Here is a 27134-nt window from a genome sequence, read left to right as displayed (position 1 = left end):
AGGGTCCCTACTCCAGGGTCTAATTTATGCTGTGTAGAATGGTGTTGAAGAAAACAGACAAGGTGGTCAGACTGCATACGTTCAAATCTCAATTCTGCCACTTTCTAGCTGTGTTGCCATAGGCCATTTGTTTAAACTTGCCGTGATTTATTTCTCTTATATGTAAAATGGAACAAAAAAATTTCAGTATTTCATTATTTGTGAAGTTTGGGTTATTATGTATAAAATATTTAGAACAGTAGCTAGCATAGAGTAAATGAATAGTAAGTATTGCATATAGTAAATGATTCATGAGCATTAACTACCATTATTTTCTGAAATATTTTTATTGTAAATTTTGAATATAAAGAAGGAAGGAATTTAAAAATCCACTACAGAATCTCTTTTTCTTATTAGTTTATCTTATTTGTTCTTGACAAAAATAATAGTGAGTTGCATAGATACAATGAAGAATGAAGCTTGACTGACTTGATGTGAGATAGAGTATTAATTTTCTTTAAGCTCGCATCCCTAAAGATGTGTCTAACAACATCTGACTCACTCGCAACTCTCTCTCCCCAAAGACCTTAGATGCTACATTCTAACTTGCCTACAGCTTGCAGATTGTAAAGCTGTGTGACTCATTAACTTGCATAATTTGAATTTATTCTAATTTAAAGTGGAGACATCACCAAATCGCCTGCTGGTGCTAGTGGAGTAAGTGTTATGCCTTTGAACATGCTATTATGACCCCCATACTTTGAAGCCAGATGATTTGGTATACCGTGGACACAGTTATGTTACCTACCATCTGGAAACCACATTCACTAAACTGAATCAGAAATTAGTGACAAAAGTTCAGACCCAATGTCAAATCCATGCCAGTGACATGCAGCTTCCAAAAGCAGACACTGAAGAAGTGAGGATGCTGGCATCCACTGCCCCTTATCTGTAGATTCTGAGCCCATTGAGAGGAGCAGCAGTGTTTCCTCCAACCAACTCTACCCTATGTCATGGCGCATGGTCCCCAATTGTGTGGCCTTCAAGCCTTGTTTCTGGCCCACCTAGAGATTATGTAAACTGTGCTATTTGCAACCAAATATGCTATTTGTAACTAAGATCCCTGATTAATACTGTAAATTTTAATTGTATGTTTTTGTTTTCCTCAAAGAACCTCATGAGGAAGCAGACAAGAAAAAGCAAGTGACTAATATATTTTCAAACTCAACCATTGATTTTTATGAGTAGAGATTATTTGAACCTTTATTAAAAATATGATTTTTGCTTCTGAGAAAAAGTACACAATTATTTTTACATTCATTATTTCATACAATCAATCACGAATAGTCCTCAGGAAATGCATATAAACTCAAATTATAGGTTCCAATGAATAGCTGTTTCCTAGGATGTATTTTAGGTTTTAACCTACATGCATTTATAAAATCAAGAACATACATATTTTTCAGAAATTCTCTGAAAGTTAGTCTGTTCTTTAACCTTTGTTGAAGCCAATTTTTGATGACTTTAGATTTAAAAGTCTCTGTGATTTAACAATAAAAAACAATTATTTAAATTTTGTGCCATTGATTGTACCATGTCTAGAGCAGTAAGATTTATAGTAAAAATCTTTATGGAAATGAAAAGTAAAGACAACTGAGGGAGTTTATTTAAAATTACCCAAAAAGAAATATATTTGATCCCTTTAATTTCTCTCAATTTTCAGTCTCAGTTACCAGTCTATAGACTTGTCTCTTTCATACATACCAGTGTGTTCTGGTGAATTGTTCAGCCTTAAGTATCAGTTTCTATGTTAAATATTTTATATGTTAAAGTAAGCTTCTGTTGTGCATCTTCTTCTTCTCAAATGAGGCTGAAGTCACAGTTATAGGTAATTCATTCTACAATATCCTTTCATTTTTTTCCCCCTGATTTCTGGCATAGATATATTCCACATTCAGGGCTGCTGTGTTCATCCTTTACTTCTGAAAAAAAAGCTTCTGGAAGAAAGTGACTTGAGTTAGTAAATGCCTTATGAACTAAACATGAGTTAAATTTGAACTGGACCTCTGATTTCCTGGATTCAGATTCTTTTTAGTAGCTCAAGAAAATTCAATTAACCCAACACTCGGAATTTAATTATATTCATTGTTTCAAATAGGCAGTCACTTTTATCCTTTCATTCATTAAACATTTGTTAAGTTCCTATAATTGAATGTCTTCAGAAATTCAAAGAAAAATATTATAGGAAATGCTTTGTCTTCCTTATAACTTTCAAATTCATACAGCTCAATGTTTTTCTAATCTCCTTTTATTGGCTTATTGTCTCTCCTTAAGTTCATTACAATTGATGAAAGCAGATATCATTCTGGATCACATTTAAAGCTGTTATATATCCCAACTTCCCTATCAAAGTTTGTTAGCCCTCAGTTTGTAAGGAATTGAATTTGACAACACCTTCACTCTAAATCTCAATGTCCAGATAGTAGATTCAGCATATTAGAGTTGGAAAGAGATGGAGGGGTCAAGCCAATCATCTCATTTAAAAAAGGCATAAAAGGGTGTTTTTTTTTTTTTTTTTTTTTTTTAAAAAAAGAACTTGACCAAGAGTACATTACTAAATACTGACAGCAGAATAGACTAGAATATAGGCTTTGTGGTGTTTGTTCAATGTTCTCTCTATCTAAACTACTACTATGCTATTATGTGGTCACTCATGCTAATTCTGCTACACTTATTATTGCTACTTTTGCCAACATTATAATTTGTAACTGTACTTTAAATATAAAAGAAATATTTTGTTATATTTTTGGTTTCTTCTAAGTACTACAAGTAATCATTTTTTAATCAGAAAAAATATTTCTTGTTATGGTAAGATATTTCATGGAGAAAAACAGACAATTAAAATTAGAAGCCAGATATCAGGAAAACATTTAATCTCAGTTGGAAAATATTCTGATTGGAGGCTTAAGAAATGCTGAAAGTCAGCACATCATCAAACAGGCTCAAAAAGATAGATAATTCTTATTTTTTGATATCTGATTCTAATTTTTCTAAAAAATAAGGAAAATGCTAAACAACTTCTTATGTGAATAATATTTATCATTTTTGATATTCCAAATATTCTACTTTTACTTTCAGTTTTTTTTTTTCTGTTATAGCACTGAACTCTAGGGGTGTGATCATTTCTTTTTCAGGTTATCAATGTGGTGGGCATTTCCAAAATGAAAGAGAAGAAATCAAATATTATTATTATGGTAACATATGTTTCAGGAGAAAATGTTTGATTTTTTGAAATCATAGGCCTGAATTTTGGGTCTGTTTCAACAAAGATCTGCGGATCACGAGGTCAGGAGATCGAGACCATCCTGGCTGACACGGTGAAACCCCGTCTCTACTAAAAAATACGAAAACTTAGCCGGGCGAGGTGGCGGGCGCCTGTAGTCCCAGCTACTCGGGAGGCTGAGGCAGGAGAATGGCGTAAACCCGGGAGGTGGAGCTTGCAGTGAGCTGAGATCCGGCCACTGCATTCCAGCCTGGGCGACAGAGCGAGACTCCGAAAAAAAAAAAAAAAAAAAAAAAAAAAAGTGCTAATGTGTAAATTTTGAAAAATATAGCATCTCTGCCTAAATCACAACGTTGTCTGAAGGGTAAATTGAAGTAATAACAGCACCCATAACCACAACAGATATTTACTAGCCATTATTTGTCAGACTTAAATATTATACTTGCAAGCAAAGGCAGTAAATACATCCTCTCACCTCCCCAGAATGTTTAATCAATTAAACAAACCAGGATTTAATGAAATGGAGAATAATGCACTGATATGAGATAAAAAAGAAGAAATTTGAATTAAACCGTGGCTCTGCCATAATAGCTGGATAATTTCTAAAAATATATTTTATGTCTTCAAATTTTAGTCTATTTACAAAACAGCAGTATTTACTGAGATTATAGTTTGGGCCACACTTCTGTCAGAGCTAAAACATGAATCAATGCTAAGTGCTATATGAAAGAAAGAAGAGGTGTTCAAACATTTTGTGAAGTCTTTGACAACTTTATTCCTGTGTGGTTCAAGCTAAAGGAAGAAACTTTAAGAACATAATAACATAAAATTCTAATGGCGTGAATTTCTTGTTTGAATTAAGATTCATTATATATATGTATGTGTATATATACACATACATATATATACTTGATTTTACAATATACTTTTAAGAGTTTCAAGTATGATAAACCTTCATTTTTTTCATTTCAAAACAATAGGTTTACATTAGTTAAAAAATTAGTGATTATTATGAGTATGAAAGGAAAATTTTCAAGACCAACTAAAATATAAGTGCTAAAAATGAAAAAAGAAAAGCTTTGTGTGGCTTTAAGGTAGAATACAGAAAAGAGAATGTGCTTCAAAATCAGGTATATGAAAGTGTAAAAGTTTTTTCAGTCTCCTTTTCAGTGTCGGCCACAAATACAGAACACCATCAGTTGAAAATATGTGTTTTAACATTATTGACTTTCAGATAATTAAGGACAGCACAAATGGCATTCAAAATAGCAAACAAGAGACTGTATTTAATAAATTAATATATACTCAAATGATCATCATAAGAGTTACAAATTTATGCAGGGGCATATTTAGTAGTTCAAGAAATGTTCATATATTAGGATAACTTTATTGTGTTGTTATTAAGAGATTGATGGAATAACAGATGTGAATTCAGATTATATTCATTTACTTTAAAAAAAAATTGTGTCATGATCAAGAACTTACCTGGACTAACCATTTCAGAGTTAGAAGACTCTGAGTTACCCTCAACTGCTGAGCTAATCTTTAACCAACTTTCTAAGGAATAAGAGGGTTCTCTACAATTTTCCAATCAGTATGGATATGACACTTACATAAATCCAAGTGTCTTTTATCTTTTCTCTTCATCCAGGTTAAACACAGGTGTTTTTTTTTTTTTTTTTAGTTGGACATGTGTTTTTAAATGTTTTATGCGTCCTAGTGATACATGTTAATATTAAAATTATCAAGATGCAGTATATTGAAATGACTATGTTGTATCTACATTTGAAAATTCTTTCCCTGCTCTTTTTCTAATGCCATTAAATAGAAACATATGTTATAGAAAACTAACTATAAAACATATTTCTTAAATCTGTAAAGATCAATGCTATTGCTCTATACATTAAAAAATAACATTGAAGCCTGGAAAGTTAAAATTCTTGGCTCTTGTGAAATAACTTGATCTAATTGACATTTACTGAATACTCCATCCAACTATAGCAGAATACACATTCTTCTTAAGCACAAATGAAACTTTCACCAAGACAGGTCACATTCTGGGCCATAAAATAAACCTCAATATACTTAAATTATAAGCATCTTGTAAAGTAAGTTCAGGACCACATTGTAATTAAAATAGAAGTAAATCATGGAAATGAGGAAGAAAAATCCTATCCCGAAAAAACTGGAATTTAAGTAGCACACTTCTAAATAACACATTGGTCTAAAAGTGACCCTCAAGAAACTTTAAGAACAAATGCAGAGATATCTCCTGTTCATAGATTGAAATAATCATCAATATTATGATGTAAAGTATTCCCAGATTGATTTATAGATTCAAGGCAATCTCAATGTAAAGCTCCACAAGTGGCTTTATAAATATTGATAAACTGATTTTAGTTTATATAGAGAGCCACAAGTCCTAGAATTTCCAACATAATACTGATGAAAAACAGAGTTGGAGGATTGATATTACCAGATTTCAAGAGCCTACAGTATTAAAGAGTGTGGTATTAGCAAAAGAATAGACATACAGATAAACAGAACTAGCAGTGCACATCTTAAGATTTACTGTAAACCTACAAGAAACAAGAGAGCATAGGGTTGTAAAAAATGGGAATATTAATAAATGAAACAAAATACAGAGCCCAGAAGAAGACTCAAACACATGTGGACACCTGATTTTTGACAGAGGAGCAAAGGTTTCCGTGGAGAAAAAAAATAGAGTTTTCCAGAAATGATGCTGGAAAAATCAGATTTCCACAATAGACATTGTTAGAAGATTGACAAGCCACAATGGGGAGAAAATATTTGCAAAACACATATCTGATAAAAGACCTGTATCCAAAAATATACAAAGAAAATGTAAAGCTCAGCAATAAGAAAGCAACCATTTAAAATGATGAGTAAGCTATTGGAAAAGACACCTCACTAAGGAAGATATACAGAGGGCAAGTAAGCATACAAGAAGATGCTCTGCCTCATTTATTATTAGGGAATAGCCTATTTTTAAAAAATGAGAAACTACTGCAAATCTATTGAAAGGGTACAACAATGGCTAAACAATTGCAATTACTAACACCACAAAACCTTACAAAACCAAATTCTGGTGAGGATGAAGACCAACAAAGACATTCGAGACATTCGTTCATTGCTAGCGAGGATGTACAGTCACTTTGGAAAACAGTTTGGCAATTTCTTTTTTTTTTAATTTATTTTTTAATTGACAGAAAAGATTGTATGTATATGCTGTATACAGCATATTGGTTGAAAATATATATACATTGTGAAATGACTAAATCTACCTAATAGTTATATGCATTAACTCACATAGTAATTTTTTACAAAACTAAATATAATCTTACCATACAATTCAATAATCACATTCCTATTTATTTAACTGGTTTTAAAATGTATGTCAATTCAGGAATCCACACACACATATTTATAGCAGTTTTATTTATCCTTGTCCCCAAACTAGAAGCAACAAGGGTGTCCTTTGATAGGTACGTGGATAATCTAACTACAAAAATCACATAACATTATTCAGAGATTGTAAAATGAAGTGTCAATCTGTGAAAAAATATGAAGAAACTTTAATGCATATTTCTGAATAAAATACAATCTGAAAAGGCTACATACCATATGATACATGTTATGTAACATTTGGGAAAATGGAAATATATAGAGAAAAAATAGATCAGCGGTTGTCAGGAGTTGGGTAGTGGGGTAGAGTTTGAAGGTTGTGTCTGTGAAGCACAGAGGACACTTAGTGAGATGAAACGATTTAATTCCAGTATACATGTATACATGTATAGTAGCACAATTACTAACCAAAAGCCACATAACCCGTTGAAACATTTTCTAAATTAGACTACACTGTGTAATTCATTGGCAATGAAATCCCCCGAATTTACCATCCATCAATTCGTTCATGCAACCTCATTTTTCCTTGATGCTGGACAAGAGCTTAGGTGCCACAAATGTGGATACAAAAGACTGTCACACTGGCCCTGCGCCCTCGCTGGTGGAAGGCAGATGCCTCACGTGAAAAGGCAAAGTGCCCATTGAGCTGTTAACACGTAAGCCATCCGTGGATGGCAGAGCTAAAAGAGCACTTTAACATGCCCTCTGGGGCTTTGGGGGTCACAGACACCCCTGCCTGGATGCTGCCTTGGGACCTGCATGGAGTTTGCTCCTGTGGCGGCTAAAAAATCTGACCGTTCCTGCACCCACTCACCTGTGCACTCCCTCCTGCAAAGGGTAGAACTCAGCAGGTCCTAGTGAGTGGAGTTTGATCCCTCCCGCACAAACGCTGTCAGGCAGTTCCAGTGCTTCTTCATTCCAGTTCCCGCACTTGTTCGCTCACCTGTTTCCTCTTGCGAGGAGTTTAGAGCGGTGGGCTGAGTGAACGAGGCACCCGTGTCACAAGTTCCGCAAAGGGGTCAGGGAAATATCCTGTATCAGTAGTTATAAAATGACGCATTTGTTAAAACCTTCAGAACATTAAAGCAAAAAGAGTAAATCTTAGTTTACGCAAATTTTCAGATTGGAAGGTTGGGGCATCTCAGAAAGGAATCCTGACTGTGATAAGAAATCTATCACTATTATACAATGTTTGAAACAATTTCACTTAAGGAGTTAGAAGGAAACTGTGCTGACCTAAATCATTTGGAAAATTAGTAGAATTTGTAAGATGTAAGATGAAAGGAACTGCACAAACACAGTATAGTCTAATTTAGAAAATGTTTCAATGGGTTATGTGGCTTTGGGTTAGTAATTGTGCTGCTATACATGTATACTTGAATTAAAAATATATATATATATGTGGATTGTGAGAACCGGTTCTCTTCTCTCGAGGGTTATACATAAGCAAGAAAATGAGACTATAATGATCTATGTCAGTGGATTGAAGCTGAAGACATGATTATGTATTCATATTTAACGTTATGTAGTTACAGGGTCACACATAATGAAATATTATAAATATGTGTGATGTATACATTGTTTCGTATACACATATATTTTCTTGCTCTGTCATGGGGCCTAAAAGAAATGACAGCCCAGGAACAATATCTACCTAACACTCAGATCTTGCCTTTGAATACGATTCTACAGTAAAAAAAAGAGAATCAAGGCTCCTTCAAAAACTATACGATATGAGCCTGGAAGGTATTATAATAACAGAAAGTGGGGAAATGCTAAGAAGAACAAAGCAAAACAAACAAACAAACATGAAAACAGAGGTCACATAGATGGGGCTATATTAAAGGGAAACAGAAATCAACTGGAAGAGCTCCCAAATGCAAAAGCTGGAACTGTTCAAGTACGGTATTGGAAGGGGCAAAAAATAGAGTAGCTTTACAGTGGAGAAACCTCATAAACATTACCTCAAAGAGGTGATCAAGATCAACACCAAAAGTGATAAATTATTGTCAATATTTACTCTTGATATTATGCAAGAAAAATTGCATTTTTACCTCTGTGGTCTTCCTAAAATCTATAACCCCAGTTAATTAGGAGAAAAATATCAAACACATTTCAATAGAAGGGCAACCTACAAGGTACCTGGCTAGTACTCCTCACAACTTCCATTGCCACAAAAAATAAGAAAGGCTGCAGGTCCGTCCATGCTGTCACAAATGACAGATTTTATTATTTTTTATGGCTGAAATGTATTCCATTGTGTATACATACCTCACTTTCTTATCCATTCATCCATTGATGAGCATTGAAGTCAATTCCATATATTGGCTATCAGTAATAGTGCTGCAATAAACAGGGGAGAACAGATATCCCTTTGACATACTTATTGATTTCCTTTGGATATGTACCTAGTCATGTTAACTGAGTAAGGCAGACACAGATAGACAGATTTTGCATGATCTCCCCCATTTTGTGAAATCATAGAAGTAGAGAGTAGAATAATAGTTACCAGAGGCTGGCATGGGGCAGGGATTGGAAGGGGTGGGATGGGGAGAGGTTGGTCAAAAGACACATAATTACAGTTTGATAGGAGGAATAAACTCAAGAGATCTGTTGTGCAGTGGGGTAACTATAGGTAATTATGAATTTTGTTTTCTGGAAAAATGCAGAAAGAGTGGATGTTGAGTGCTGGCACTACAAAAATGATAACTGTGTGAAGTAATGCATTTGTTATTAACTAGAGGTAACCATTCCACAATGTATCTGTACCTCAATACATCAAAGTTGTACATGTTAAATACATATAATATTATCTGTTGAATTAAAAAAAAAATAAAGTCACAACCAAAAATAGCCTAAGGACATATGACAATGAAATGTAATGTTGTAGCCTGTAAATGTTGCAACAGAAAAGCATGTTACATAAAAACTAAAGGAATATAATTTAATTATCAACTTACTTACCAATAATGTGTAGATATTAATTCATTAATTATAACAAACGTACCATATGAATGCAAGATGTTAATAACAGGGGATACTGAGTGCCAGATACATGAGAATTTTCTGTACTATGTTCTCAATTTTTCTGTAAATCTAAAACTGCTCTATAAATTATGTTTTTTAAAAATAACTAATATAAACACATATATTTTGGTCAAAATATGGAAAATCTTTTAATATTGCATAATAATAAGACAACCTAAAATATATACAAAACTTTGATTAATACTTTACAAAATAACATAAACACCTAACCCATAGGATATAAAAATTTGCCAAGATTGTTACACATCAGAAAAGTGAAAATTAAAGCCACAAAAAAAATCATTCTACAACTAATACTATGACTAAAAAGTGAAAGTAAATATACTGATTAAGGCGTACAGTGACTAGAACTGTTAAAAAATGCAGGCAAGTGTTTAAAGTTGTGTAGATACTTATGGAAAACTGCCAGTTTCTTATAAAATTAAATATAAAGCTATTCTTTGACCAAGAAATTCAATTCTTGTGTACTTGTCCAAGAGAAATAAGCACATAGTCCCACAAAATGACTCATATAAAAATATTCATTGAAGTTTTAATCATAGTTGCATAAAACTAAAAATATCTAAATATCCACTGGTGAATGGATAAACAAATTGTGATGTATCTATAAAATAAAATTTAATGAGCTACCAATCTATGCAACAGCAGGGACAAATCTTAGAGACTCTCTTATTGAGCTACAGAAGCCAAACACACAAAAAAATTACACAACGTGAGATCTCATGTATACATAGTTCAAAATAGACCAAATGCTCTATAATAATAAACATAAGAATTGTATATGCTTCTGAGGATAAATTTTGACTAGAAAGAGGCATTAAGGAACTGTCTGGGTGTTAGGGATATCTGTATCTTGTTTGGGATGTTGATTACATGGGTACAAATATTTGTCAATATTCATCAAACATTACACATAAATAAGTTTATTCTATCGTACCTAAATTAAATCACAATAAAAAGTGTACAATACCAAAATAGGCAGGGTGTGGTGGCTCACGCCTTTAATCTCAGCACTTTCAGAGGCCGAGGTGGGTGGATCACAAGGTCAGGAGTTCAAGACCAGCATGGCCAATATGGTGAAACCCCGTCTTTACTAAAAATACAAAAGTTAGCTGGACGTGATGGTGGGCTCCTATAGTCCCAGCTACTCGAGAGGCCAGGCAGGAGAATCACTTGAACCTGGGAGGCAGAAGTTGCAGTGAGCCAAGATCGCGCCACTGCACTCCAGCGTGGGTGACAGAGCAAGACTCCATCTCAAAAATAAGCAAACAAACAAACAATGCCAAAATAATTTTGTAATGTATATGAAATTTCATCTATAATCTGTGGTGTTTTTATCAAAAGCAAAACCTCAACATAATTACTACAGTAGTCTCCTGTGAAGGAGATAAATACATAGAATAAAATTACAGCCTAAAATATTAAAGTTAGTTAAAAGAATGTTTGTGTGTGTATGTGTTTCTTTGTTTCTTTTTTTGATTTGGTTGGTTTTGGGTTTTGATTTTCTGAAAGACCAGAATAAGCAAGAATAGAAGTTGCACTTAAGTGATCACTTCTGAAATACAAAGCCAATTCCCTCATCATCCTGTTCGAACAGAGTAATACTAAAACCTAAAAAATACAACAATTGCTACTACTTGGAAGGCTTAAATAATATCCTAAGCACATCCTGGGCACACATTTGTTTCAAGTCCCCATTGAATATGTTTAACCTTCAATATGTTTCTGCCACTTCAGTACCAACTGTGAAATCACTTTTACCTAATATCAAGAACCACATAAAAAACATGTAGTTGTTTTGTTTTGTTCCATATTAAACTTTTACCTAGGTACATTACTTTAATTTCACTTCATTTTCGTATTCTGCTTGGAAAGGTATATGTAATAGCCCATAGTGTGTTTTTTATTCCCTTTTGATATTATTTGCCATGATACAGAATTAATACCTGATCCTTTTGTTCCAGCTGTACAGATAAGTCCATTCTCTCTGGTCAGTCCAGTAGCTAAGCACAAAATTCATGCATCATCATAAGTGAATTGAAAAATAATAAGGATAATTGAAAAGATAATAATAAGGACACATTATTCCCTTTAATAGGATTTTTTTTGTGGGACATGGATAATAACATTGGCCAAATATTTCATGCACTTCTTTGCATCTCTCAGCTTTAGGTAACCAATATTAGGTTTTTAATGAAGGTTTTGTGCACTCACACTTTTTCTATATGCAAGGAATTTTTAAGGGAATTTGAAGAATTTGTTTCCCTGAAAGCAACCAGAGAAACAGCACAACACAAACATGAGTCAGCTATGACTTTATTGATTCAGTATTCCATAGATGTATGATCCATAGAATTTGTAGAATTCGATAAAAATTACATTATACCAAAGGAAGAGGAAGAAGTAGGAAAACAAAACACTTAAAAACAACAACAACAACAAACAAAAACAATAGAAACAGACTCGGAGAAAAACAATTTAAGGTGTAATTGGAACTCCAGAAGGAAGACAATAGAGAATTTACAAATTTTAAAGTGTGGAAATTAAAAACAAAACAATTAAAGAAGTTAAATGACATATCCAAAAAGCAGAGTGAAACCAAAACGGAAAACAAAAAAATCACATGCACACATGTAAAAACACAGAGATTCAAACACATACACCCAGATATATCAAAGACAAACTGATCCAGCCAAACATAAAAAGAAAATGTCTAAGAAAAGCATATTAAAAAGCTGCATTATCTATAGAAGCATAAAGTTGTGCTGTACAGAAGATTCATTACGAGAGAGAATGCAAGCCAGAAGTCATTGGACTGTCATCCGTCAAATAATGAAGGAAAAATCATTAAATGCTGAATATTATACCCAGGGAAAACATCTTTCAAAACTGAAAGTGAAGTACAGATTCTTCAGAGAGACAAAAGCTAGAGAATCTATTACTTACAGACTTGTACTAAAAATAATGTGAAAGAAAACTTCATAGACTAAAGGAACATAATGCCAGACAGAATCTTGGATTTGGACAAAGATTGTGACACTCTAGAAATGCTAAAAATGAAATTATATTTTTCTAATATTTAACTGTTTGAAAGGATAATTTGCTTCCTAAAATTAAGTTGTAGCAGTATATCATAGACTTACATGTAAAATATCTGCTTTCTGTCACAAAAGTTTACTTAACACAGTCTCATTTTATGCAAATAGAATTATTCAGTATGTTTTTTTGCCTAGTTTCTTTCACTCAGCAACATTATTTTAAGACTCATTTACATATATATCAATATTACATGTTTTTATTGCTGAGTAATATTTCATTGCGTGAATATACCACAGTTTGTTTATCCATTTACCTACTAATAAATAGTTGGGTTGTTTCCAATCTCTCGTTCCTAGCAAGTTTACAAATAAAGTCACTAAGAACATTTATGTAGAGGTCTTTGTATGAACAGATACATAAGATTGATAAGATTGTATTTCTCCTAGACAAATAAATACCTAGGAGTACAATATCTTCATCATATGGAAAGTTGACACCTAACATTTTTAGAAAATTACCAAATGGTTTTCCAAAATGGATGTACCATTTTACATTGTTTACATAGAAATTCCATCAGTTCTTCCACATCCTTGCCAACACTTGGTATAATCAGTTAATTTTTCTTTTTCCTTTTTGATTTATTTTATTTCGAGACAGGGACTTACTTTGTTGCCCAGGCTGGAGTGCAGTGGTGTAATCATAGCTCACTAAAACCTTGAACTCCTGGGCTCAAGAAATCCCTCTGCCTTAGTCTCTTGAATGGCTGGGACTACAGGTACCTGCCACCATGCGCAGCTATTTTTTAAATTTTTTTTTGTAATAATGGGGTTTCTCTATGTTACCCATGCTGGTCTTAAACTCCTGGACTCAAGTGATCCTCTTGTCTTAACTTCCCAAAAATCTAGGATTATAGGTGTGAGTCACCATGCCTGTCCTCGGTTTCATTTTTGTTTCAGCCATTTCAGTAAGAATACAGTGGTATCTTTTTGGGGTTGTGATTTATGTTTCCTTACTGATTAATGAATTTGAGCATCTTTTCATATATTTAATTGAAATCTTCTTTGAAATGTCTGTTCAAGCCTTTTTTACAAAAATCCTTTATCAGCTATGTGATTTGCCAAAAATGTTATTTTTTATATTAATATTCTTGATAGTGTCTTCTAAAGAGCATAAACTTTTTATTTTAATGATGTCTAATTTATCAAAATATTTTGTATGCAAAATGCTTTTGTTATTATATCTAAGAAACTTTTGCCTAATCCTGTGTCACAAATATTATCTCCTATTATTTCTTCTAGAAGTTTCATAATTTTAGGATTTACACTTATATGTCTGATCCAATTTGAATTATTTTCATATATGATTCAATATATTTATCCAAGTTAATTTTTAATATAAGGGTATATTTTTTTCAGTCCCATCTGTTGAAAAGACTATTTGTTCCCTCCTGAGTATACTTTGCACGTCTGCCTAAAATCAGTTATCAATATACATGTCTAATCCTAGATTCTTTATTTTGTCTTATCAATCTGTTCATCTGTCTTGTCTCCAGTTCCACACTTTCTTGATAATTGTAGCTTTATAATGAGTCATAAAACTAAGTTGTGTTTATCATGGTTTTGCAGATTTTTGGTCAGTCTGACTCCTTTACATTTCTATTTTAATTTTAAAACAGTCCTGTTAAACTCTATGGGAGAAAAATCTGCTTGGACTTTAAGATTATATGACACGTAGTGTTGAATTTGTAGAAAACTGACTTCTTAAATATATATATATTTTCAACCCATATACAGAGTATATCTCTCCTTTCATTAAGGTTGTTTTAACGATATTACCCAACTTTTACTATACGATTTTACATATATTTTGTCAGATTTATTCATATGTTATATTTTATGCTATAATAAATCACTATTATTATTTCAACTTTTGGTTAGTCATTGATAAGTATGTGGAATACAAAAAATTTTTGTAAATTATTCTGTAAACTACATGCTCCCTAAACTCATTAATAATTCTAGTGTCTTATTTTATATTCCATTAAATTGTCTACATAGATGACCATATGATTTTCTCATGTCAAATAAGTTTTATTTCTTCCTTACAATCTGGATGCCTTTTTCCCCTCACCTTATTGCACTGGCTAGAATCCCTGCTGGAATATTGAATATAAGTAGTTAAGAGCAAATATCCTTGCCTTGCTCCTTATCATATTCTTTCAAAATAAAGTATGATATCAGCTGTAGGTTTTATATAGAGGATCTTTATCAGGGTGAAAAAGTTTTCTTCAGTTTCTATTTGATGAATTTTTTTCAGTGATAAATATTGATTTTTATTATCTTTTCCACTCCTATTAAGACAATTACAATTTTTCTCTTTAAATTTTCTAATGTGGTAAATTATACTACTTCTTTTTTAATGTTTAGGCTATAACACATTGAATAATTTGTTCTTAACAGCAATGATAAAAAAAAATGTATTACTCTCACTGAGAAAGAAGATTTCTTTCTGTATAACATTAGGAGTTATACAGGGTTTGATTGTTAAAGAAGACTTATAGCACCCAAAATGTCAGTGCTCACTAATCTGTGGTTTATTTTAGGCAAATGATACAATATAGCAACAGCATTAAAATAAAAGTATGTGCCTTAGTCAATGTTCCCATCACAGACACAAACTCAAATTTTTCTCCCTTTGTAAGAGTCAAAATGGACACTATTTCTCTTTATTGTTTCTCTTTTTTTGTTGTTAATTTCCTACATTACTTTATTTATTTATTTTTGCTTTTAAGTCTTGTTTTCTTTCTTTTTTTTTTTTTTTCCTTCAACTTTTAAGTTCCAGGGTACATGCACAGGATGTGCAAGTTTGTTACAAGGTAAACCTGTGCCATGGTAGTTTGCTGCACAGATAAACCCACCACCTAGGTATTAAGACCAGCATCCATTAGCTATTCTTCCTGATGCTCTCCCTCCCTGACCGCCAACCAGCAGGCCCAGTATGTGTTATTTCTGCAGTGTGTCCATGTGTTCTCATCATTCAGCTCCCACGTTTAAGTGACAACATGCAGTTTGCTTTTCTGTTCCTGGGTTAGTTTGCTGAGGTTGATGGCTCCCAGCTCCATCCATGTTCCTGCAAATGACATGACCTTGTTCTATTTTATGGCTGCATAGTATTCCATGGTGTATATGTACCACATTTTCTTTATCCAGTCTATCACTGATGGGCCTTTCGGTTTATTAAATGTCTTTGCAATTGTGAATAGTGCTGTAATGAACATATGCATGCATGTATCTTTATACTAGAATGATATATATCCCTTTGGGTATATACCCAGTGATGGGATTGCTGCATCAGATGGTATTTATGGTTCTAGATCTTTGAGAAATTGCCACACTGTCTTCCACAATCATTGAACTAATTTATGTTCATACCAACAGTGTAAAAGTGTTTCTTTTTCTCCACATCCTCATAGCATCTGCTGTTTCTTCACTTTTTCATATTTGTCATTCTGACTGGCATGAGATGGCATTTCATTGTAGTTTTGATTTGCACTTCTCTAATGATCAGTGGTGTTGAGCTTTTAATCATATTTGTTGGCCAAATGAATGTCTTCTTTTGAGAAGTGTCTGTTCATGTCCTTTGCCCACTTTTTCATGGGGTTGTTTTTTCTTGTAAACTTGTTTACATTACTTTAAATTAACTATAAAATTATATTATTTACCTACTTGGGATTTATGGGAATTTTCTGTGTAGATAGCATATCCATTTCTCCCTCTAAGGAAATTCCTAACTGTAGGAAAGAACTGCAGTAATTTTCTGCCTTTTTTCCATCCCAATACACTAATGGGAGATGTCATACTACCACTGATAGACAAAGTTCATGCATCAGTCCAGTGACTCTCCGTGTTTCTGAATAGCGGCTTTCGATACACCCTTCTTGTACCCACTTTCTATTAAGAATCCCTAACCTATAATTGAGAAATTTGCCTGAGCATGAGGAGTTTTGCAGATCAACTTTTCAGTGAAACTGGTAACAATTATTTTTGAAAACAAAAATTTAAAGTCTCTGGAAAAAGCCTTTCCAGTATAGAGCAAATGAAGAAACATTCATGGAAATATACTAAAACTCAAAAATACATATGTTAGCAATATTTGAACCAAAATCTACATACTTCCTCCCCTCTCCCAGCTCAGTAAGGTGGAGACTCACTCCAGACTGCTGCAGCTGAAAACACAGGGTTTCTTCTTCCTCTCGCTACCAGTCTGAGGGCTATTTTCCTGGGAGGAGTAGGGCATTGACATTTCTCATCTTTACCTCAGCTACCTGGTGCTAGGCTAAGTGTTGGGTGAGTATCATCAAAAGGTATGGAAATAAAAAAATAAATTAAAAAATATTAAAAATAAAAAAATTAAAAAGCTGATAGAAGGAAGAAAAAAATAGTATGTATCTGTAACTTAGTTATTTGTCTTCTTATTCATCATTTCTCTTTCTCTTCATTTGTTGGTGTGGATTTCAGTTACTATTTGGAGTCATTTCCTTTGCCCAATGAGCTTTTTTTCTCATCCACTTTCTTTGTGCTGTTGTTGGTAAATACATTACTTTTTTGCATGTTTTAGGCCCGACAATACATTATGTACGTATTATTTTATACAATTGTGTTTTAAGTCAGTTAAAGAAGAAAGAACCAGAACTATGCCTCTCTCGTGTCTTTTATAATGACATAATTACTTTTCTCAGTGCTCTTTATTTCCAGTGTGGATTTGACTTACTGTCTGAGGTCACTTGCTTTCAGCCTAAGATACTTCCTTTAATATTCCTTATAATGCAGGTAGGCTAGCAACATATTTTCTCAGGTTTTGCTTATTTTTCATTTTGCCTTCATTTTTAAAAGTCAGTCTTGCAAATGTAGGATTTTTGGTTATTTGAACACTTTGAATGTTATCCCACTGCCTTCAGAACTCCATAGATTCTGATAAGAATACAGCTGTTAACCTAACATCGGTTCCCTTATAATTAACCTTTTTTTTTTTTTTTTTTTTTTTTTTTTTTACTGCTTTCAAGATTTTTCCTTGTCTTCAGCTTTCAGTATTTTTACTGTTTGTGGGTCTCTCTGTATTTATCCTACTTGGAGATCATTGAGTTTTCTGAATGTGTATATTAACATTTTTTAGCCATTATTATTATTATTATCATTATTTTGAGACAGGATCTCACTCTGTCACCCAAGCTGGAGTGCAGTGGTGCAATTACAGCTCACTGCAGTCTCGACCTCCAGGGCTCAAGCAATCCTCCCACCTCAGCCTCCTAAGTAGCTGGGATTACAGGCACATGCCACCATGCCCAGCTTATTTTTTTTTTTTTTTTTTATTTTAAATTTTATTTTTATTTTATTTTATTTTTTTTTTGAGACGGAGTCTCGCTCTGCCACCCAGGCTGGAGTGCAGTGGCCGGATCTCAGCTCACTGCAAGCTCCACCTCCCGGGTTCACGCCATTCTCCTGCCTCAGCCTCCTGAGTAGCTGGGACTACAGGCGCCCGCCACCGCGCCCGGCTAGTTTTTTGTATTTTTTAGTAGAGACGGGGTTTCACGGTGTTCGCCAGGATGGTCTCGATCTCCTTACCTCGTAATCTGCCCGTTTCGGCCTCCCAAAGTGCTGGGATTACAGGCTTGAGCCACCGCGCCCGGCCTCAAATGCTTTCTTTGCCTTGCTTCGGTGTGCACCTTATACAAGCTTTCCCCTTGGGCTCCAAACCACCCGCCGTCTGGCACTGCCTGATTCTTGAATCAAACTCCTAAAATTTTAAGTGCTTAGGTTTATCTTTTTTCTTTTTTTGAAATGGAATTTCGCTCTTTTCTCCCAGGCTGGAGTGCAATGGCGCGACCTTGGCTCACTGAAACCTTCGCCTCCTGGGTTTAAGCCATTCTCCTGCCTCAGCCTCCCAAGCAGCTGGGACTATAGGCGCCCGCCACCTCTCCCGGCTAGTTTTTTGTGTTTTTTAGTAGAGACGGGGTTTCACCGTGTTAGCCAGGATGGTCTCGATCTCCTGACCTCGTGATCCACCCGTCTCGGCCTCCCAAAGTGCTGGGATTACAGGCTTGAGCCACCGCGCCCGGCCAATTTTTATTTTTATTATACTTTACGTTCTAGGGTACATGTGGGTCTTGTTATGTTGCTCAGGATGGTCTTGAACACCTGGCCTCAAGTAATCCTCCTGCTTTGGCCTCCTAAAGTGGTGTGATAACAGGTGTGAGCCATAGAACCTGGCTTTTATTTTTCAAATATCTTTTCTACATTTTCTTTCGTTTCCTTCTTGTAGTCCCATTATACATATTTAGTATGATTAACGGCATTCCATATTTCTGTGATGTTCAATTCATTTTCTTTTTTTTCCCCGCCATTTGTCAGATTGCACAAATTCTATCAATACAGCTTTAAGCTTGCTATTTCTTCTGCCAGTTTAAATCTACTGGTGAGTTCCTCTAAGGAAATGTTACTTTCAGTTGTTGTACTTACCAACTCCAGAATTTCCAATTTTTTTTTAAGAAATATAATTTATATCTTTTAATTGATATTCACTATGATGCAAAATTGTCATCATTTCTTTCTCTGTTTTTGGTTGTCTATTTGTTTGTTTGTTTTTTGAGATGGAGTCTCACTCTGTCACCCAGACTGCAGTGCAGTGCAGTGCTCACTGCAACCTCTGCTTCCCAGGTTCAAGCGATTCTTCTGCCTCAGACTCCTGACCAGCTGGGACTACAGGCGCATGCCACCAGGCCTGGCTAATTTTTGTGTTTTTAGTAGAGATGGGGTTTCACTATGTTGGCCAGGCTGGTCTCAAACTCCTGACCTCGTGATCGGCCCACCTTGGACTCCTAAAGTGCTGGGATTACAGGCGTGAGCTGCCGCACCCAGCCTCTTTCTCTGTTTATTTTAGAGACAGAGTCTAATTCTGTCACGTAGGCTGGAGTGTTGTGGCACAAAAATACAATCATAGCTCACAGCAATCTTGAACTCCTATGCTGAAGCAATCTTCCCACCTCAGCCTCCTGAGAAGATAGGACTACAAGTGCATGCCACTAAGCCCAGAACATTTTTGATACTTTTTTTGACACAAGGTCTTGTTATGTTGCCCAGGCTGGTCTATAACTCCTTGCCTCATGCAATCCTTCTTCCTCAGCCTACCAAAGTGTTATGATTAAAGGCATGAGCACCTGAACCAAGCACCAACTTGTATTTATTTAAATGACGGGTTGATGGCTGCAGCAAACTGCCAGGGCACATGTATACCTACGTAAGAAACCTGCACTTTCTGCACGTGTATGCCAGAACTTAAATTATTATACTAAAACAAAACAAAACAAAAATGGTTTCCTTTAGTTTTATAAGCATATTTATAATTGCTATTTTGAAATTTGTTTCTCTTAAATCTGACATTTGATCTCATAGTCAATTTTTGTGGCCTGCTTCCCCCCGCCCCATATATAGGTCATATTTTGTTGTGTCTTTGCATGTATCTTTCTTCTTGTTGTTGTTAGAAACTTTGTATTTTGGATAATATACTGTAGCAGCTTTAAGTGTTAGCCTCTCTAAAGATTGTTATTATTATTTGTTTGTTTACTTATTTAATGACTGATTGAATTACTTTAGTAAAATCTATTTCTCTTCCTCATCTCATCCCTCTGACAGTGTGAAGTCTCTGTTGGTGCTCCTCGGGGTGTAATGTTAGATACGCCCATAGTCACCTACAATGATAGTGGTTTTGACTGGGGTTTCTTTGGCTGCTTTTCTTTTTCCTTGACCAGACACAATTTTCAGCTTAATTAATTGCCAGCTGATTGCTCTGTTTTCAACAATGTCTCAGGCATAAATTGCTTCACAGCCAAATCCAGTAAGATTTGGGAAATTTTGAAGGAGAAATTCTGAGGCCAGATATTTGCAATTTAAGATATCTCTTTTCCCATTTCTTTCCAGCAAACTAGCTGTCCTACAGCTTAGTCTATATGTCCAATGACCCCCACTCATCTTCAAATTGCTTTATATAACAACTTCCACTGTTTTTGAGAGCACTTTTAAGCTTGTACTCTTTCACATTCTGTTGTAAAGGAAGTCAGTTTCTTTGGAGAGAGATTTGGAGTTTTATTCTATGACCTGCTTTTGTCCTAAGGCAAAATCTGGGATCCAGGTTCTGGTTTTGGGGGCAGGGACAATGGTGTGTTTTCCCTGAGTGACATTCTTACTTTAAAAGTCGTGCTTAGTAGCTGAGGAGGGTGGTAGTACCAGGTTGTCTCTTTTGGCATGGAATCCCAGTGTTACAAGCCAAGATAAACACAATTGTGGCCCCAGTATTCTCACAGCAGCATCCCCAAGATGGGGCCTCTCTCGCATCAGTGGGGGCTGCTGGGAAGAAGGGAACCATCCCCTTTCTCTTTCTGATCACAACCAAACATGGGCCGAGAACACAGAGGAACCAGGATCCCGAAATGGAAGTCTCAGCTGGAGCTTCTTATATACTGCTAGTTAAATGGGCATATTTCTAGCTATGTGGAGTGTATCAGTGGCAGAACTCCCCAGGATTCTTACAAAGTATAAATCATTAACTTCACTGATATCAATAAACACCACTAAGAAGCTTGTACAAACCATCACAAACTTGTCACAGATTCATTACATCGGTTAATACAATGGGCCTCTAACAAGTTTTGAGGGAAAAAAAAGATCCAAAATTGTTCCTCCGTTGCAAAACTCTCTTCATTATTAGTCATCAAAGGTAATCTGATTCATAATCATATATTTATTTAATACATATATATTTTTAGTTGTGATCCTTCAGAAGAACCTGAGACAAGGATATGAGTGTAGATATTTTTGGGAGAATTTAAGCCAGCAAGGAGATGTGATGGAACAAAGTGAGTGATTCATTAAATAAAGAAAATTCTATTTCAGGTTTTAGTACCTCTTTTACATTTGTGAACTATGGAGGCTCAATTTTACTAGCAGCTCTTGGAAAAACGGCTCCAATAATTGTTTGCCTGATCTATGAAAGGCTGAGCCATTTATCTACCAGCTGCTTTCTTCTACTGTCTGAGAGTTGCCTATAGGGGCCTCAATCTCCCCAAATTTTTGGTAAGCATGTTGACAGAGGCCAATGTAGTTATAATCGTACTGAAGAAGGCACTGGGGAAGAAGAGTGACAAGAAGCTCAGTATATAAATTGAGACAGTGTCAGCACCAGCTGAGTCTGGTCTCACTAGAACTGTCTACTGCAGCACAGGCTACTGTCTGTGGTAAGGTAAGGAGATGTATCATAAAATACAAGAGATATCTGTTATTTCCTTCCAAGACCAGCTCAGTCGGGGAGACCCTAACCCAGTGGCACTAGAGGAATTAAAGACACACACACAGAAATATAGAGGTGTGAGTTGGGAAATCAGGGGTCTCACAGCCTTCAGAGCTGAGAGCCCCGAACAGAGATTTACCCATGTGTTTATTAACAGCAAGCCAGTCATTAGTGTTGTTTCTGTAGATATTGAATTAACTAAAAGTATCCCTTATGGGAAATGATGGGACGAGCAGAATTAAAGGAATAGATTGGGCTAGTTAACTGCAGCAGGAGCATGTCCTTAAGGCACAGATGGCTCATGCTATTATTTGTGCCTTAAGAATGCCTTTAAGCGGTTTTCCGCCCTGGGTAGGCCAGGTGTTCCTTGCCCTCATTCCTGTAAACCCATAACCTTCCAGCATGGGCGTTATGGCCATCATGAGTATGTCACAGTGCTGTAGAGATTTTGTTTATGACCAGTTTGGGGGCCAGTTTATGGCCAGATTTTGGGGGACTTGTTCCCAACAATTTCCTGTCTCTCTTATCTTCTGGATTATGAGCCACACAGCCTGTGTGTGACTTAGAGCTCTGACTATTTTATTTTCAATGCCATAAGGAATGCCTAATATTTCACAGATGGATGGAAAAAAAGATGGAAGAAAGGGAGAAGGGGAGAAGAGGGAGAAGAGAAAGCGCAAGTCAAATGTCTACACGAAGTAATACATGAGTATCACAGGACTGCAGAGGTGACAACAGTAGGTACAAAGATTCCAGGACCATAAAGCATGACAGAGACCAAAAAGAAAGTAGAATAATTGCCATTAATATTCTCAAATTTAAAAGCCATCTACTTTAAAGTTTTAATTCAACTCTGCTCTAGAGAATTAGTTACTATGATTAGAATATCAATTAGTAGCATCTTTCAAAATGAAATCTTTCATTTCTATTCACTTTTCTGGGACATTTTAGAGCTGAGATAACTTGGAGAGAGATAAAAACAAATTTATTTTTCTTTTTATTTATTGAAACCTTTTAAAATTTTTTTCTGACAACTGTCAGGTTTTTTGCTGCTTTGTCAAGCAAAGCGATAGTAGTCTTACAGCCCTTGGGAATACAAATTTCAAGTCAGAAATTAACTTTTGTAGCAATACAGAGTACACAAGATAAACAGATGATTCTGTATTCTCAAAGAAGTATTTTCATATATTTATTAATGATGCTTACACACACTAGATTAGTGACTGAAAGCTTCATTAAAGGAGACTGGCATGGTATGAAATTAACTGAATGAAAAGATTTTGCTGTTATGTCTGCATTAGGTCTAATTTTATTTAGTAGAGAAAAAACAGTAGTAGTATTTTACTTTTAATAGCCTCGTTGTAGATTTTGGGTTCACGTTTAGAAAAGATACTTTTCTTTTGGAAATGTTTGTAACTAAACACAAATAGAAGGGCCAAGAGAGTATTTCTTTTTAGTCACTCTATTGAAGAGTTCCTTTGCTTATTTGAGTTTTTATTTTGGAGCATTTTGTGAAAAATAAGAAAAGGAAATAATGATTTAATAATTACCTTAATAAAGGTTTGGTAGATTAGCAATAATGAAATTAATAACAAACAGAAGTAAAGACAAGAATTAAACTAATAGGTAAATGTTAATGTTAATTTTCTATATAGTCCTTATTTAAAAGAGAAATATATTATGTAATATAATAGTCTATACGACTATAAAGTGATAAAAACTGTGTTAAATATTACATTGAAATACCAGTTAAAGTTTCTAAAAATAAGATGATCTACATTGTTTACATTTATTTGTATGTGGCAAAACTGAGGTAATTCAGTGAAAATTTAATATTGAAATATTCTTAAATGAATTGAGTGATGAACAAATGAATGAATGAATGAAGAACCAATGAGTATGTATCTACTAGACAAATACTATTTGGTTAACTTCAAGTATCTAAAATAATCCACAAAACAGAGACAGGAAAATCGTTGCCCTGAAAATGCCCTATCTTAAATAATGGATGAAATTCATTTTTAAAAACCTTTTGTACTTTAAAAGAATTTAGACTCAACAGAAGAGTTGCAAAAATAACATTTAAAGTTCCCTCATACTTCACGTAGCTTATCCTAAAGTTAATATCCTACATTCCCACAGCCTAATACTCCAAACTAAAAAATTAACTACATAATTTATTCATATTTCACTATTATTTTCACTAATATCCTTTTTCAGTTTCAGAATCCAATTTGGTTTCCCACATTGCACTTCATTATCACTAATCTTTTTATCTCCCAGTCTAAGACAGATCCTGTCTTTCCTTGTCTTTCTTGATCTTGACAAGTTTGAAAAGTACTGGTTAAGCATTTGGTAGACCATCTTTTAATTTGTGGTGTTTTTCTATTCATAGTATAGTCATAGAGTATAGTATTTTGGGGGAGAATGCCACAGAGATGATGTGCCTTACTCAGTGCATCAGATCAGGTGTAACACAATATTTACATTATTACAGAGGGAAAAAATTGGTAATTTTGCAATGTCTGCCAGGGTTCTCCAAGATAATGCTATTTTGTTTCCATTTGTAATTATAAAATTTATCAAGGGACATATTTTGAGAATGTGAAAATATTGTTTGTCCTTAAACTTTTGCTCATGAATATTACCATAAATCTCTGGATCTTGCCTCCAGCAATTATTACTATGTTGTACTAATGGTGTTTTTCTATTTCATTATTTCTATATTTGTTAATAGGGGTTATTCTGCAAGGAGGAATTGTTTCTCTCTTCTCCATTTTATGTATTTATTCAATCATTTATTTATATCTGTATGGACTCATATGTATTATATTTGAGTTATAATCAAATGCTGTTATTGACTTTGATACAGAAATTGTTCCTACTTTCACTATTGGGAATGTTTTCAGCTAGGATCTTACATCTTTTTGGCATTCTTTTTTGTTTTCTTTTTAATTCTGTTAGCACATCATTACTTTCTGTTAGGGTAAGATGCTCTGGATTCCTCTTGTATTTTCCTAATCTCACCCTTAGAAACAGCCATTTGTTAATGAGTTTGATATATATTTGAAAAAAGCTTATTTTTATTATGTAAAATACATATAGCATAACATTTAGCATTTAACCATTTTAGATTAATATTTTAGTAGCATTAAGTACATGTACATTATTGTGCAACCATCACTACTATTCATTTTTAGAATTTTTCACTTAAACTGAAATTCTGTACCCATTTAATAATTCTCCCATGGAAACCACTATTCTATTTTTGGTCTCTCTGAATTTGACTTCTATAGGTACCTCATATAAGTGAAATCATACAAAAGTGTCTTTTGTTTCTAACTTATGTAATCTAAAATGTCTTCAAGTTTTATCCAAGTTGTAGCATGTGGCAGAATTTTATTCAGGAAAGAGCCATTTTTAATATTTTTACATAATTAGTGTTTTTATAAAATTTTACTTTCTTATGATATTAAACTATCATGTATTCATGATCATGAGATCACCATATTTTACATTAAAATATTATATTATCTTAAGTTTTTAGTGAAAGAAATATTCTAATATTTATAAATCTATAATTTGCAAAGTATGATAACTCCTTTAAAAAGTATGTTTGAAATGTCCACTTCCATTAGTGTACAGAAGTATGGAGGGAAATATTACCCCCAACATTAAAAATGACAACATTTGAGAGATCTACAAACAGAATTATTTTAAACCTATCAGAACTTAGGCTACAAATAAACTAATTACCTGAAATCCAAAATATGGATTTCTTTAAGAAAATATGTAATTGTATTTTTTCATCTTCATAGTCAACTAAATATAGGAGAAATCATCATATACAGATGTAAATAAAGCAGATTTTAAAAAGCTGACACAGATTTTGTATATGTACTGGTTATAATGTGATGTTTTGATCTGTGCATACAATGTAGAAAGATTAAGTCAAGCTAATTAACATATCCATGACCTCACAAACTTATTATTTCTGGCAAAAGCACTAAAATCTATTCTTTTTGCAACTGCAAAACATAACAATACATTGTTGTTATTGTGATCATCAAACAGTGCAATAAACCATTAAAATGTATACCTCCAATCAAACTAAAACTTAGTTTTACCCTTAGATCAACATGTCTCCATTCCCAATCCCTTCCTCCACCTGTGTTTAGAATTATATGATCCAGCAATTCCCCTACTGGTTATATATCCAAAGGAACTGAAATCAGTGTATCAAAGAGATATCTGCATTCCCATGTTCATTTCAGTATTATTCACCATGATGGCTACAGTATGAAAGCAGCCTAAGTATCCATCAATGAGTGAATGGAAAAAAAAATGTAGTATAAACACACACACACACACACACACACACACACACCAGAATACTATACAACCTTCATAAACAAGAAAATCTTATCATTTTCAATGACATGAATGTTTCTGGAGGACATTATATCAAGAAAAATAAGCTGGGCACAGGAAGATAAATTCTACATATTTTCACTTATATGTGGAATCTAAATAAGCTTACCTCATAGAAGCAGAGTGTAGAAAGGTGATCAGCAGCCTGACTTTTAACACTTTTTTTTCAAGTTTAATTATGGGCTGGGGTAGCAACTTACATTCTCTAGGAGTCCCAAACATATGGTAAAGAGTAAGTACGCATCCAACTGCTAACTTTTCCAAGGGCCATTGCTGAATGCTCACAAAGAAAAAAAAAAGATGAGAAACGGGCTATAAAAACTCATAAACAGAGCATGATGCCTTCTGAAACACAGGCGTATCAGACACTCTGTATTCCAGGAGTAGAGTGGAAGAATAAAGAATACAGTTAATCTTTCCTGCTTTCCAGGCACTATAATGAGTGTAAGGAAGTAAACGTCTACTTTTGGGGGAAAGAAAAAAAATATCTCAGATTGGTTTACAGTAACTGATCTATTTTTTTATTATAGTTTAATGATGTGGGGGTTTTTTTGAGACCTTATGTTCTAATACAATTCTAATGTCTTAA

At 34.2% G+C, this 27134-nt stretch overlaps 1 long non-coding RNA gene across 1 annotated transcript; it reads right to left on the bottom strand.

Annotated features, from left to right (window-relative positions):
• Positions 1 to 1903: 1903 nt before the first annotated feature.
• Positions 1904 to 26727, bottom strand: LOC108585100. Its single transcript, XR_004183445.1, has 3 exons — positions 26655 to 26727; positions 7632 to 7720; positions 1904 to 1976 (listed from the first exon to the last, which is right to left on the bottom strand). It is a non-coding gene; the product is annotated as an uncharacterized LOC108585100 (long non-coding RNA).
• Between the last annotated feature and the right edge of the window lie 407 nt (positions 26728 to 27134).

This window comes from Papio anubis, chromosome 4 (genome assembly GCF_008728515.1).
Source record: "Papio anubis isolate 15944 chromosome 4, Panubis1.0, whole genome shotgun sequence".
NCBI classification, from domain to species: Eukaryota; Metazoa; Chordata; class Mammalia; order Primates; family Cercopithecidae; genus Papio; species Papio anubis.
This window is presented reverse-complemented; position numbering and strand designations above follow the sequence as displayed.